Source organism: Balaenoptera physalus, assembly GCF_965194825.1.
Source record: "Balaenoptera physalus genome assembly, chromosome: 2".
Lineage (NCBI taxonomy): Eukaryota > Metazoa > Chordata > Mammalia > Artiodactyla > Balaenopteridae > Balaenoptera > Balaenoptera physalus.
The window spans coordinates 86,555,418-86,568,895 of record NC_138883.1 but is presented as its reverse complement, the minus strand read 5'-3'; the positions used below and the strand labels follow the sequence as shown (position 1 = coordinate 86,568,895).

The window sequence follows — 13,478 nt, the reverse complement described above, 5'->3', positions numbered from 1 at the left end:
TTTCAATTTCATTACTTGTGATTGGTCTGTTCATATTTTCTGTTTCTTCCTGGTTCAGTCTTGGAAGGTTATACCTTTCTAAGAATTTGTCCATTTCTTCCAGGTTGTCCATTTTATTGGCATAGAGTTGCTTTTAGCAATCTCTTAGGATGCTTTGTATTTCTGCGGTGTCTGTTGTTACTTCTTCTTTTTCATTTCTAATTTTATTGATTTGAGTCCTCTCCCTCTTTTTCTTGATGAGTCTGGCTAATGGTTTATCAGTTTTGTTTATCTTCTCAAAGAACCAGCTTTGAGTTTTATTGATCCTTGCTGTCGTTTCCTTCATTTCTTTTTCATTTCTTTCTGATCTGATCTTTATGTTTTCTTTCCTTCTGCTAACTTTGGGGTTTTCTTGTTCTTCTTTCTCTAATTGCTTTATGTGTAAGGTTAGGTTGTCTATTTGAGGTGTTTCTTGTTTCTTGAGGTAGGATTGTATTGCTGTAAACTTCCCTCTTAGAACTGCTTTTGCTGCATCCCATAGGTTTTGGGTCATCGTGTTTTCATTGTCATTATTTTCTAGGTATTTCTTGATTTCCTTTTTGATTTCTTCAGTGATCTCTTGGTTATTTAGCAGTGTTGTTTAGCCTCCATGTGTTTGTATATTTTACAGATTTTTTTCCTGTAATTGATACCTAGTCTCATGGCATTGTAGTCAGAAAAGATACTTAATACAATTTTAATTTTCTTAAATTTACTGAGGCTTGATTTGTGGCTGAAGATATGATCTATCCTGGAGAATGTTCCATGAGCCCTTGAGAAGAAAGTGTATTCTGCTGTTTTTGGATGGAATGTCCTATAAATATGAATTAAGTCTATCTTGTTTAATGTATCATTTAAAGCTTGTATTTCCTTATTTATTTTCATTTTGGATGATCTGTCCATTGGTGAAAGTGGGGTGTTAAAGTCCCCTACTATGATTGTGTTACTCTCAATTTCCCCTTTTGTGGCTGTTAGCATTTGCCTTATGTATGCAGGTGCTCCTATGTTGGGTGCATAAATATTTACAATTGTTATTTCTTCTCCTTGGATTGATCCCTTGATCATTATGTGGTGTCCTTCTTTGTCTCTTGTAATAGTTTTTATATTAAAGTCTATTTTGTCTGATATGAGAATTGCTACTCCAGCTTTCTTTTGATTTCCATTTGCATGGAATATCTTTTCCCATCCCCTCACTTTCAGTCTGTATGTGTCCCTAGGTCTGAAGTGGGTCTCTTGTAGACAGCATATATATGGGTCTTGTTTTTGTATCCATTCAGCTAGTCTGTGTCTTTTGGTTGGAGCATTTAATCCATTTACATTTAAGGTAGTTATCAATATGTATGTTCCTATTACCATTTTCTTAATTGCTTTGTGTTTGTTATTGTAGGTCTTTTCCTTCTCTTGTGTTTCCTGCCTAAAGAAGTTCCTTTAGCATTTGTTGTAGAGCTGGTTTGGTGGTGCTGAATTCTCTTAGCTTTTGCTTGCCTGTAAAGGTTTTAATTTCTCCATCAAATCTGAATGGGATCCTTGCTGGGCAGAGTAATCTTGGTTGTAAGTTTTTCCCTTTCATCACTTTAAATATGTCCTGTCACTCCCTTCTGGCTTGCAGACTTTCTGCTGAAAGGTCAGCTGTTAACCTTATGGGGATTCCCTTGTATGTTATTTGTTGTTTTTCCCTTGCTGCTTTTAATATTTTTTCTTTGTTTTTAATTTTTGATAGTTTGATTAATATGAGTTTTGGCATGTTTCTCCTTGGATTTATCCTGTATGGTACACCCTGTGCTTTCTGGACTTGATTAACTATTTCCTTTCCCATTTTAGGGAAGTTTTCAACTAAAATCTCTTCAAATATTTTCTCAGTCCCTTACTTTTTCTCTTCTTCTTCTGGAACCCCCGTACTTCGAATGTTGGTGCATTTAATGTTGTCCCAGAGGTCTCTGAGACTGTCCTCAATTCTTTTCATTCTTTTTTGTTTATTCTTCTCTACAGTAGTTATTTCCACTATTTTATCTTCCAGGTCACTTATCCGTTCTTCTGCCTCAGTTATTCTGCTTTTGATTCCTTCTAGAGAAATTTTAATTTCACTTATTGTGTTGTTCATCATTGTTTGTTTGCTCTTTAGTTCTTCTAGGTCCTTGTTAAACGTTTCTTGTATTTTCTCCATTCTACTTCAAGGTTTTGGATCATCTTTACTATCATTACTCTGACATTGTTTTCAGGTAGACTGCCTATTTCCTCTTCATTTGTTTGGTCTGGTTGCTTTTTACCTTGCTCCTTCGTCTGCTATGTATTTCTCTGTTTTCTCATTTTGCTTAACTTACTGTGTTTGGGGTCTCTTTTTCCCAGGGTGCAGGTTCATAATTCCCGCTGTTTTTGGTGTCTTCTCCCAGTGGCTAAGGTTGGTTCAGTGGGTTGTGTAGGCTTCCTGGTGGAGGGGACTGATGCCTGTGTTCTGGTGGATGAGGCTGGATCTTGTCTTTCTGGTGGGCAGGACTATGTCCGGTGGTGTGTTTTGGGGTGTCTGTTACCTTATTATGATTTTAGGCAGCCTCTCTGCTAATGGGTGGGGTTGTGTTCCTGTCTTGCTAGTGTTTGGCATAGGGTGTCCGGCATTGTAGCTTGCTGGTCGTTGCATGGAGCTGGGTCTTAGCATTGAGATGGAGATCTCTGGGAGAGCTTTTGTCGTTTGACATTACGTGGAGCCAGGAGGTCTCTTGTGGACCAATGTCCTGAACTCGGCTCTTCCACCTCAGAGGCTCAGGCCTGACACCCAGCTAGAGCACCAAGACCGTGTCAGCCACATGGCTCAGAAGAAAAGGGAGTAAAAAGAAAGACAGAAAAAAATAAGATAAAATAAAATAAAGTTATTAAAATAAAAAATAATTATTAAAAATTAAAAAATTAAAAAGTAATAAAAGAAAAGGAAAAAGAAAGAAAGAAAGAAAGAAGAGAGCAACCAAACCAAAAAACAAATCAACCAATGGTAACAAATGCTGAAAACTATACTAAAACAAAAACGAAAATGGAGAGACAGAACCCTAGGACAAATGATAAAAGCAAAGACAGACAAAAATCAAACAAAGAAGCGTACACATACACACTCACAAAAAGAGAAAAAGGAAAAAATATATATATCTATACATATTTTTAAAAAAAGGAGGAAGAGAGCAACCAAATCAATAAACAAATCTACCAATGATAATAAACTCTAAATACTAAACTAAGATAAACATAAAACCAGAAACAAATTAGATGCAGAAAGCAGACCTCAAGTCTACAGTTGCTCCCAAAGTCCCCCACTTCAATTTTGGGATGATTCGTTGTATATTCAGGTATTCCACAGATGCAGGGTACATCAGGTTGATTGTGAGGATTTAATCCGCTGCTCCTGAGGCTGCTGGGAGAGATTTTCCTTTCTCTTCTTTGTTCGCACAGCTCCTGGGGTTCAGCTTTGGATTTGGCCCCGCCTCTGCATGTAGGTCGCCTGAGGGCGTCTGTTCCCACCAAGACAGGACGGGGTTAAAGTAGCAGCTGATTAGGGGGCTCTGGCTCACTCAGGCCGGGGGAAGGGAGGGGTATGGAATGTGGGGCGAGCCTGCAGCGGCAGAGGGCAGCCTGACCTTGCAACAGCCTGAGGTGTGCCATGTGTTCTCCTGGGGAAGTTGTCCCTGGATCACGGTACCCTGGCAGTGGCGGGTTGCACAGGCTCCCAGGAGGGGAGGTGTGGATAGTGACCTGTGCTTGCACACAGGCTTCCCGGTGGCTGCAGCAGCAGCCTTAGCGTTTCCTGCCTGTCTCTGGTGTCTGTGCTGATAGCCGTGGCTTGTGCCTGTCTCTAGAGCTCGTTTAGGCAGTGCTCTGAATCCCCTCTCCTCACTCACCCCGAAACAATGGCCTCTTGCCTCTTACCCAGTTCCAGACTTTTTCCCGGACTCCCTCCCGAATAGCTGTGGCGCAGCAGCCCCCTTCAGGCTGTGTTTGTGCAGCCAACCGCAGTCCTCTCCCTGGGATCTGACCTCCGAAGCCTGAGCCTCAGCTCCCAGCCCTCACCTGTCCTGGTGGGTGAGCAGACAAGCCCCTCTGACTGGTAAGTTCTGGTCGGCACCGATCCTCTGTGCGGGAATCTCTCCACTTCACCATCTGCACCCCTGTTGCTGTGCTCTCCTCCGTGGCTCTGAAGCTTCCCCCCTGCCACCCCCCATCTCTACCAGTGAAGCGGCTTCCTAGTGTGTCGCAACTTTTCCTCCTTCACAGCTCCCTCCCAGAGGTACAGGTCCTGACCCTATTCTTTTGTCTCTGTTTTTTCTTTTTTCTTTTGCCCTACCCAGGTACGCAGGGAGTTTCTTGCCTTTTGGGAAGTCTGAGGTCTTCTGCCAGCGTTCAGTAGGTGTTCTGTAGGAGTTGTTCCACATGCAGATGTATATCTGATGTATTTGTGGGGAGGAAGGTGATCTCCACATCTTACTCCTCTGCCATCTTGAAGGTCTCCCCGCCTTGTAAATTCTTATTTCTAATTATATGTCAGGTTATAAAACTCCTTAGACAAGTTTTATTAGTTTATCATAGCTGAATAGAATTCTCATTCCTTTTCTTTGCCCTGAAAATTGTTCTTTAACACTTCAAGGGGACACCCGTTAATTTACTTTAAGATATAGTGAACAAGTATATGTTCACCGTGTTGAAACTCTTTATGATTTTATAAACGTTATCTAGCCTTTGTTTTTACAGACTGAAGAGTCCTAATTTTCCATCCCTATTATTTTTTCTAGGATTCCTTCATTCTTTTGGTAATTTTTTGCCTAGATAACACTACCCAGTGGCCTGAATAATCAGTCTCACATCTTGGCAGAAGGGTGTTCCTGTGCCAAAAGGGCCAGGACCTTAGCTACCATAGATAGCTGTGGGTTGGTGCCCTATGCTCAATTGGCAAGTTGGGTTAGTGTATGATAAATATACTTCTTAGTTTCCTCCTATTTCTGTGTAATTTCATAGAAGGGGTAGCTAAATTTAAGAAGTAGGGGCATGTTCATTTTAATATAGATCCATTCTAAAATTCATCTTTCAGTAATTGGTAAAATGAAAAATGCACAGTGTGTAGCAGTATTGGGTAACAGTTACTCATGTTCATTTTGAGTAACAGAAGGTTTTAATTTTGATTAAAATAAAAAATTTTATCCATTTTTTTTCATGGTTGGTGCTTTTTCTGCCCTGTCCAAGAACTCTTTGCCCACCCATAGGATGTCAAAGAGTTTTCTCTTATGTTTTTGTCAAGAAATTTTACAGTTTTATTTTATTTTTAAAAAAAATTTGTTTATTTTATTTATTTATTTTTGGCTGCATTGGGTCTTCGTTTCTGCACACCTGCTTTCTCTAGTTGTGGCAAGTGGGGGCTACTCTTCGTTGCAGTGCACGGGCTTCTCATTGTGGTGGCTTCTCTTGTTGCAGAGCACAGGCTCTAGGTTTGTGGGCTTCAGTAGTTGTGGCTCGTGGGCTCTAGAGCACAGGCTCAGTAGTTGCGGCACATGGGCTTAGTTGCTCCGTGGCATGTGGGATCTTCCTGGACCAGGGATCGAACCTGTGTCCCCTGCATTGGCAGGTGGATTCTTAACCACCGCGCCACCAGAGAAGTCCCAACAGTTTTATTTTTTAATATTTAAATCTTTTATCCATTTCTAATTAATTTTTAAAAAAATTTTTTTAATTTTATTTTTTTATTTTTGGCTGTGTTGGGTCTTCGTTTCTGTGCGAGAGCTTTCTCTAGTTGGGGCAAGTGGGGCCCACTCTTCATCGCGGTGCGTGGGCCTTTCACTATCACAGCCTCTCTTGTTGCGGAGCACAGGCTTCAGACACGCAGGCTCAGTAATTGTGGCTCACGAGCCTAGTTGCTCCGTGGCATGTGGGATCTTCCCAGACCAGGGCTCGAACCCGTGTCCCCTGTATTGGCAGGCAGATTCTCAACCACTGCGCCACCAGGGAAGCCCTTGAATTAATTTTTGTGTGTGGTGTGAAGTACGGGTTGATGTTCTTTGTTTTCCATAAGGATATCTAATTACTCCTGCACCAGTTTTTGAAAATGCTGTCTTTTTTGAATTATGTTGGTTCCTTTTAAAAAATCAATTGTCTTTATATGTGTGGATTCATTTTTAAACTCCCTCTTAGTTCCATTGATAAATATATTTATCTCAGTGCTAATTCCACACTGTCTCAATTCGTATATCTTTTATAGTAAGTCCCGAAATCATGTAGTGTTAAGTCCCTTCTAAGTCCTTTTCATTTCCATATTCTTTTTTTTTTTTTCTTGGCTGTGCTGCACAGCTTGTGGGATTTTAGTTCCCCAACCAGGGATTGAACCTGGGCCATGGCAATGAAAGGGCCGAGTCGTAACCACTGGAATGCCAGGGAATTCCCTCCATATTCATTTTGGAATCAGCTTGTCAGTTCTACAAGAAAGCTTTCTGGGATTGTGCAGAATCTGTAGATCAGTTTAGGAAGTATAGACATCTCAGTATTGAATCTTTTAAGCAGTGAACATGTTGTAGCTCTTCATTTTTTTAGGTGTTTTAGAAATTTCTCTCAATAATGTTTAGTAGTTTTCAGTGTAGGGGTTTTTCACAATCTGTATTAAATTAACTCCCAAGTACTTTATGGTTTTTGATGCTACTGTAAATGCTATTTTTAAAAATTTCATTTTCTAATTTTTTGTTGCTAGTGTATAGAAATGCAATTGATTTTTATATGTTGATCTTATATCTAATGAGCTTGCTCAATTCACTTACAAGTTTTATGTGTGTTTTTTAATTGATTCCTTAGAGTTTTTTTATGAAGAGTAATCATATTGTTTGTGAATAGAGACAGCTTTACTTTTTCCTTTGCAATCATCATGCCTTTTATTTATTTTTCTTGTTTTATTTCACTAGGTATGACCTCTGGTACAATATTGAGTAGAAGAGAACAGATATCCTTGCCTCATCCCTGATCTTTGGGGGGAATGTATTATTGCAAATATTTTCTGTCAACCTGTTTCTCCTTTTCATTTTCAAACTATGTTCTTTTTTATTCACTGTGAAAATTTACATAAAGTAAATAACTGTTTATTGTACAGTTCTATGAGTTTTGACAGTTGCCAACAGTTGTGTAACCATCACCATAATAGATACTACAGAACAGTTCCATTGCCCTCAAAAATTACATTGCTGCTACTTTGTAGTCAGCCCCTCGCAACCACTTTGCTATCCTCTATCCTAGTAGTTTTGCCTTCTCTGGAATGTTATATAAATGGAATTATATAGCATATAGCCTTTAAAAAAATTTTTTTTAAATTTATAATATAACTTAAATGTGTACAAATTTAAAACTAGTATGAATGCCTTATACTTACAGTTTTAATGTAAGTATAAAACAAACATGAAATTCTAATAAAACCAGAAAGCCAACATATTTCAAATGGACAGTATTAATTTAATTGGAAGGATATTAACTGCAATTCAATCGCCAATGTTGGTTTGATACTAGAGAGTTCTGTTTCTCCTACCTCTCTTTTAAGCCTGCTGTTACTGAGTGGCATTAAAAATATTGAGCTGGCTGGGTGGTTTGAGGTAGTCACTTCACATTTAAGGCCAAATTGCCAACGAGTAATCCATGAAAGTCTTTTAACAGGGCATTTCTTGATACTTAGAAAGCTCTCTTGTTTGATTGAAGATAAGGGTGGTGTTACTGAAATCTGCATATAGTGTCTATTAAACCCACTTATAGGGACTTCCCTGGTGGTCCAGTGGTTAAGACTCTGCACTCCCACTGCAGGGGGCATGGGTTCGACCCCTGGTCGGGGAACTAAGATCCCACATGCCTTGCAGCACAGCCAAAAAAGGAAAAACACCAACCCACTTATAATGGGAATCAGGAATTTGGCATAGAGGTGGGCTTTGCTCAGTTCACAGATATGCTGACAACATGAACATGGTCCCAACTGCTAAGAGGCAGTAGTACATAGCCTCTTGAGTTTGACTTCTTTTGATGTTGCATGCATTGATAATTCAGTCCTTTTATTGTTGAGCAGTATTCTATGGTTTGGATGTACAAACAGTTTGTTTATAATTCACCAGTTGAAGGACAACTGAATCATTTCTAGTTTTGAGCGATTATGAATAAAATGCTCTAACTTCATGTACAAGTGTTTTGTGAACATAAGTTCTTGGGTAGATAACTAGGAGTTTGATTGCTGGGTCATATAGTAAGTATATATTTAACTTTGTAAGAAACTGCTAAACTCTTTCGTAAAGTGGATGTATAACATTTTGAGTTCCTACTGGCACTTTCCTTTTCCAGTTTTCTGCATCCTTGTTGATACTTGGTATTGCCAAATTTTTATTTAGGTTATATAGGGGTATCTCACTGTCATTTAAAAAAATTTTTTATTGGAGTATAGTTGCTTTACAATGTTGTGTTAGTTTCTACTGTACAGCAAAGTGAATCAGCTATATGTATACATATATACCCTCTTTTTTGGATTTCCTTCCCATTTAGGTTACCACAGAGCACTGAATAGAGTTCCCTATGCTCTACAGTAGGTTCTCATTAATTATCTATTTTATACATAGTATCAATAGTGTATATATGTCAATCCCAATCTCCCAATTCATCCTACCTACTCCCACAACCCCTTGGTATCCATACGTTTGTTCTCTACGTCTGTGCCTCTATTCTGCTTTGTAAATGAGATTGTCTATACCAATTTTTTCAAATTACATATATACACATTAATATACGATACTTGTTTTTCTCTTTCTGACTTACTTCATTGTGTATGACAGTCTCTAGGTCCATCCACATCTGTACAGTGACCCAATTTTGTTCCTTTTTATGGCTGAGTAGTATTCCATTGTATATGTGTACCACATCTTCTTTATCCCTTCCTCTGTTGATGGACATTTATGTTGTTTCCACGTCCTGGCTATTGTAAATACTGCTGCAGTGAACATTGGGGTGCATGTGTCTTTTTGAATTATGGTTTTCTCTGGATATATGCCCAGGAGTGGGATTGCTGGGTCATATGGTAGTTCTATTTTTAGTTTTTTAAGGAACCTCCATACTGTTCTCCATAGAGGCTGTATCAGTTTACATTCCCACCAAAAGTGCAAGAGGGTTCCGTTTTTTCCACAACCTCTCCAGCGTTTATTGTTTGTAGATTTTGTGATGATGGCCATTCTGACTGGTGTGAGGTGATATCTCATTGTAGTTTTGATTTGCCTTTTTCTGATAATTAGTGATGTTGAGCATCGTTTCATGTGCCTCTTGGCCATCTCCATATCTTCTTTGGTGAAATGTCTATTTAGGGCTTCTGCCCATTTTTTTGATTGGTTTGTTTGTTTCTTTTTGATATTGAGCTATATGATCTGTTTGTATATTTTGGAGATTAATCTTTTGTCCGTTACTTCGTTTTTTTAATTTAAAAAAATTTAATGTAATTATTGATGTGGTTGACCTTAGAGTTACCATTTTATTATTATTTTATCATTTAAATTTTATTTATTTTTTAATACAGCAAGTTCCTATTAGTTATCTATTTTATACATATTAGTATATATATGTCAATCCCAATCTCCCAATTCATCCCACCACCACCTCCCCGCTACTTTCCCCCCTTGGTGTCCATACGTTTCTTCTCTACATCTGTGTCTGTATTTGTGCCCTGCGAACCGGTTCATCTGTACTATTTTTCTAGGTTTCAAATATATACATTAATATACGGTATTTGTTTTTCTCTTTCTGACTTACTTCACTCTGTATGACAGTCTCTAGATCCATCCACATCTCTACAAATGACCCAATTTCATTCCTTTTTATGGCTGAGTAATATTCCATTGTATATATGTACCACATCTTCTTTATCCATTCATCTGTCGATGGGCATTTAGGTTGCTTCCATAACCTGGCTATTGTAAATAGTGCTGAAATGAACATTCGGGTGCATGTGTCTTTTTGAATTATGGTTTTCTCTGGGTGTATGCCCAGTAGTGGGATTACTGGGTCATATGGTAATTCTATTTTTAGTTTTTTAAAGAACCTCCATACTGTTCTCCATAGTGGCTGTATCAATTTACATTCCCACCAAGAGTGCAAGAGGGTCCCCTTTTCTCCACACCCTCTCCAGCATTTGTTGTTTGTAGATTTTCTGATGATGCCCATTCTAACTGGTGTCAGGTGATACCTCATTGTAGGTTTGATTTGCATTTCTCTAATAATTAGTGATGTTGAGCAGCTTTTCATGTGCTTCTTGGCCATCTGTCTGTCTTCTTTAGAGAAATGTCTATTTAGGTCTTCTGCCCATTTTTTGATTGGGTTGTTTGTTTTTTCAATATTGAGCTGCATGAGCTATTTATATATTTTGGAGATTAATCCTTTGTCAGTTGCATTGTTTGCAAATATTTTCTCCCATTCTGAGGGTTGTCTTTTCATCTTGTTTGTAGTTTCCTTTGCTTTGCAAAAGCTTTTAAGTTTCATTGGTCCCATTTGTTTATTTTTGTTTTTATTTCCATTACTCTAGGAGATGGATCAAAAAAGATCTTGCTGTGATTTATGTCAAAGAATGTTCTTCCTGTGTTTTCCTCTAAGAGTTTTATAGTGTCCGGTCTTACATTTAGGTCTCTAATCCATTTTGAGTTTATTTTTGTGTATGGTGTTAGGGAGTGTTCTAATTTCATCTTTTACATGTAGCTGTCCAGTTTTCCCAGCACCACTTATTGAAGAGACTGTCTTTTCTCCATTGTATATCCTTGCCTCCTTTGTCATAGATTAGTTGACCATGGATGTGTGGGTTTATCTCTGGGCTTTCTATCCTGTTCCATTGATCTATATTTCTGTTTTTGTGCCAGTACCATATTGTCTTGATTACTGTAGCTTTGTAGTATAGTGTGAAGTCAGGGAGTCTGCTTCCTCCAGCTCCTTTTTTTCCCCTCAAGACTGCTTTGGCTATTCGGGGTCTTTTGTGTCTCCATAGAAATTTTAAGGTTTTTTGTCCTAGTTCTGTAAAAGATGCCACTGGTAATTTGATAGGGATTGCATTGAATCTGTAGATTGCTTTGGGTAGTACAGTCATCTTCACAGTATTGATTCTTCCAGTCCAAGAACATGGTATATCTCTCCATCTATTGGTATCATCTTTAATTTCTTTCATCAGTGTCTTATAGTTTTCTGCATACAGGTCTTTTGTCTCCTTAGGTAGGTTTATTCCTAGGTATTTTATTCTTTTTGTTGCTATGGTGAATGGGATTATTTCCTTAATTTCTCTTTCTGATCTTTCGTTGTTAGTGTATAGCAGTGCAGGAGATTTCTGTGCATTAGTTTTGTATCCTGCAACTTTACCAAATTCATTGATTAGCTCTGGTAGTTTTCTGGTGGCATCTTTAAGATTCTCTATGTATAGTATCATGTCATCTGCAAACAGTGACAGTTTTACTTCTTCTTTTCCAATTTGTATTCCTTTTATTTCTTTTTCTTCTCTGATTGCTGTGGCTAGGACTTCTAAAACTATGTTGATTAATAGTGGTGAGAGTGGACATCCTTGTCTTGTTCCTGATCTTAGAGGAAGTGCTTTCAGTTTTTCACCATTGAGAATGATGTTTGCTGTGGGTTTGTCGTATATGGCCTTTATTATGTTGAGGTAGGTTCCCTCTATGCCCACTTTCTGGAGAGTTTTTATCATAAATGGGTGTTGAATTTTGTCAAAAGCTTTTTCTGCATCTATTGAGATGATCATATGGTTTTTATTCTTCAATTTGTTAATATGGTGTATCACATTGATTGATTTGCGTATATTGAAGAATCCTTGTATCCCTGGGATATATCCCACTTGATCGTGGTGTATGATCCTTTTAATGTGTTGCTGGATTGTTTGCTAGCATTTTGTTGAGGATTTTTGCATCTATATTCATCAGTGATATTGGTCTGTAATTTTCTTTTTTTGTAGTATCTTTGTCTGGTCTTGGTATCAGGGTGATGGTGGCCTCATAGAATGAGTTTGGGAGTGTTCCTTCCTCTGCAATATTTTTGAAGAGTTTGAGAAGGATGGGTGTTAGCTCTTCTCTAAATGTTTGGTAGAATTCACCTGTGAAGCCATCTGGTCCTGGGCTTTTGTTCGTTGGAAGATTTTTAATCACAGTTTCAACTTCATTGCTTGTGATTGGTCTGTTCATATTTTCTATTTCTTCCTGGTTCAGTCTTGGAAGGTTATACCTTTCTAAGAGTTTGTCCATTTCTTCCAGGTTGTCCGTTTTATTGGCATAGAGTTGCTTGTAGTAGTCTCTTAGGATGCTTTGTATTTCTGCGGTGTGTGTTGTAACTTCTCCTTTTCCATTTCTAATTTTATTGATTTGAGTCCTCTCCCTCTTTTTCTTGATGAGTCTGGCTAAAGGTTTATCAATTTTGTTTATCTTCTCAAAGAACCAGCTTTCAGTTTTATTGATCTTTGCTATTGTTTTCTTTGTTTCTATTTCATTTATTTCTGCTCTGATCTTTATGATTTCTTTCCTTTTGCTAACTTTGTGTTTTGTTTGTTCTACTTTCTATAGTTCCTTTAGGTGTAAGGTTAGATTGTTTATTTGAGATTTTTCTTGTTTCTTGACGTAGGCTTGTGTTGTTATAAACTTCCCTCTTAGAACTGCTTTTGCTGCATCCCATAGGTTTTGGATCGTCGTGTTTTTGTTGTAATTTGTCTGTAGGTATTTTTTGATTACCTCTTTGATTTCTTCAGTGATCTTTCGGTTCTTTAGTAGCATATTGTTTAACCTCCATGTGTTTGTGTTTTTTACGTTTTTTTTTCTCCGTAATTGATTTTTAATCTCATAGCATCGTGGTTGGAAAAGATGCTTGATACGATTTCAATTTTCTTAAATTTACCGAGGGTTGATTTGTGACCCAAGATGTGATCTGTCCTGGAGTATGTTCCATGTGCACTTCAGAAGAAGGTGTATTTTGCTGCTTTCAGATGGATTGCCCTATAGATATCAATTAAGTCTGTCTGGTTTATTGTGTCATATAAGGCTTGTGATTCCTTATTAATTTTCTTTCTGGATGATCTATCCATTGTTGTAAGTGTAGTGTTGAAGTCCCTCACTATTGTGTTACTGTCGATTTCCACTCTTCTGGCTGTCAGCATTTGCCTTATGTATTGAAGTGCTTGTGTGTTGGGTGTGTACATATTTACAGTTGTTATATCTTCTTGGATTGATCCCTTTATCATTATGTAGTGTCCTTTGTCGCTTGTAACAGTCTTTATTTTAAAGTCTATTTTGTCTTACATGAGTATTGCTACTCCAGCTTTCTTTTGATTTCCATTTGCATGGAATATCTTTTTCCATCCCCTCACTTTCAGTGTGTATGTGTCCCTAGGTCTGAAGTGGGTGTCTTGTAGGCAACATATATACGGGTCTTGTTTTTATGTCCATTCAGCCACTCTGTGTCTT

At 38.1% G+C, this 13,478-nt stretch overlaps 1 protein-coding gene across 4 annotated transcripts in view; it reads left to right on the top strand.

The window, feature by feature from the left end:
* The window catches only part of UBR1 (ubiquitin protein ligase E3 component n-recognin 1), a 147,061-nt gene that overhangs the window by 13,780 nt on the left and 119,803 nt on the right, over positions 1-13,478 (top strand). Inside the window, exon 1 of one of the 4 annotated variants that reach the window (XM_082453065.1) lies at positions 3,977-4,105. The exons of the other annotated variants lie outside the window; for them this stretch is intronic. The gene's annotated coding sequence lies outside the window, so the exon portion shown is untranslated. Of the gene's footprint in view, positions 1-3,976; positions 4,106-13,478 lie in introns of those variants that run through there. 4 annotated transcript variants of the gene reach the window in all.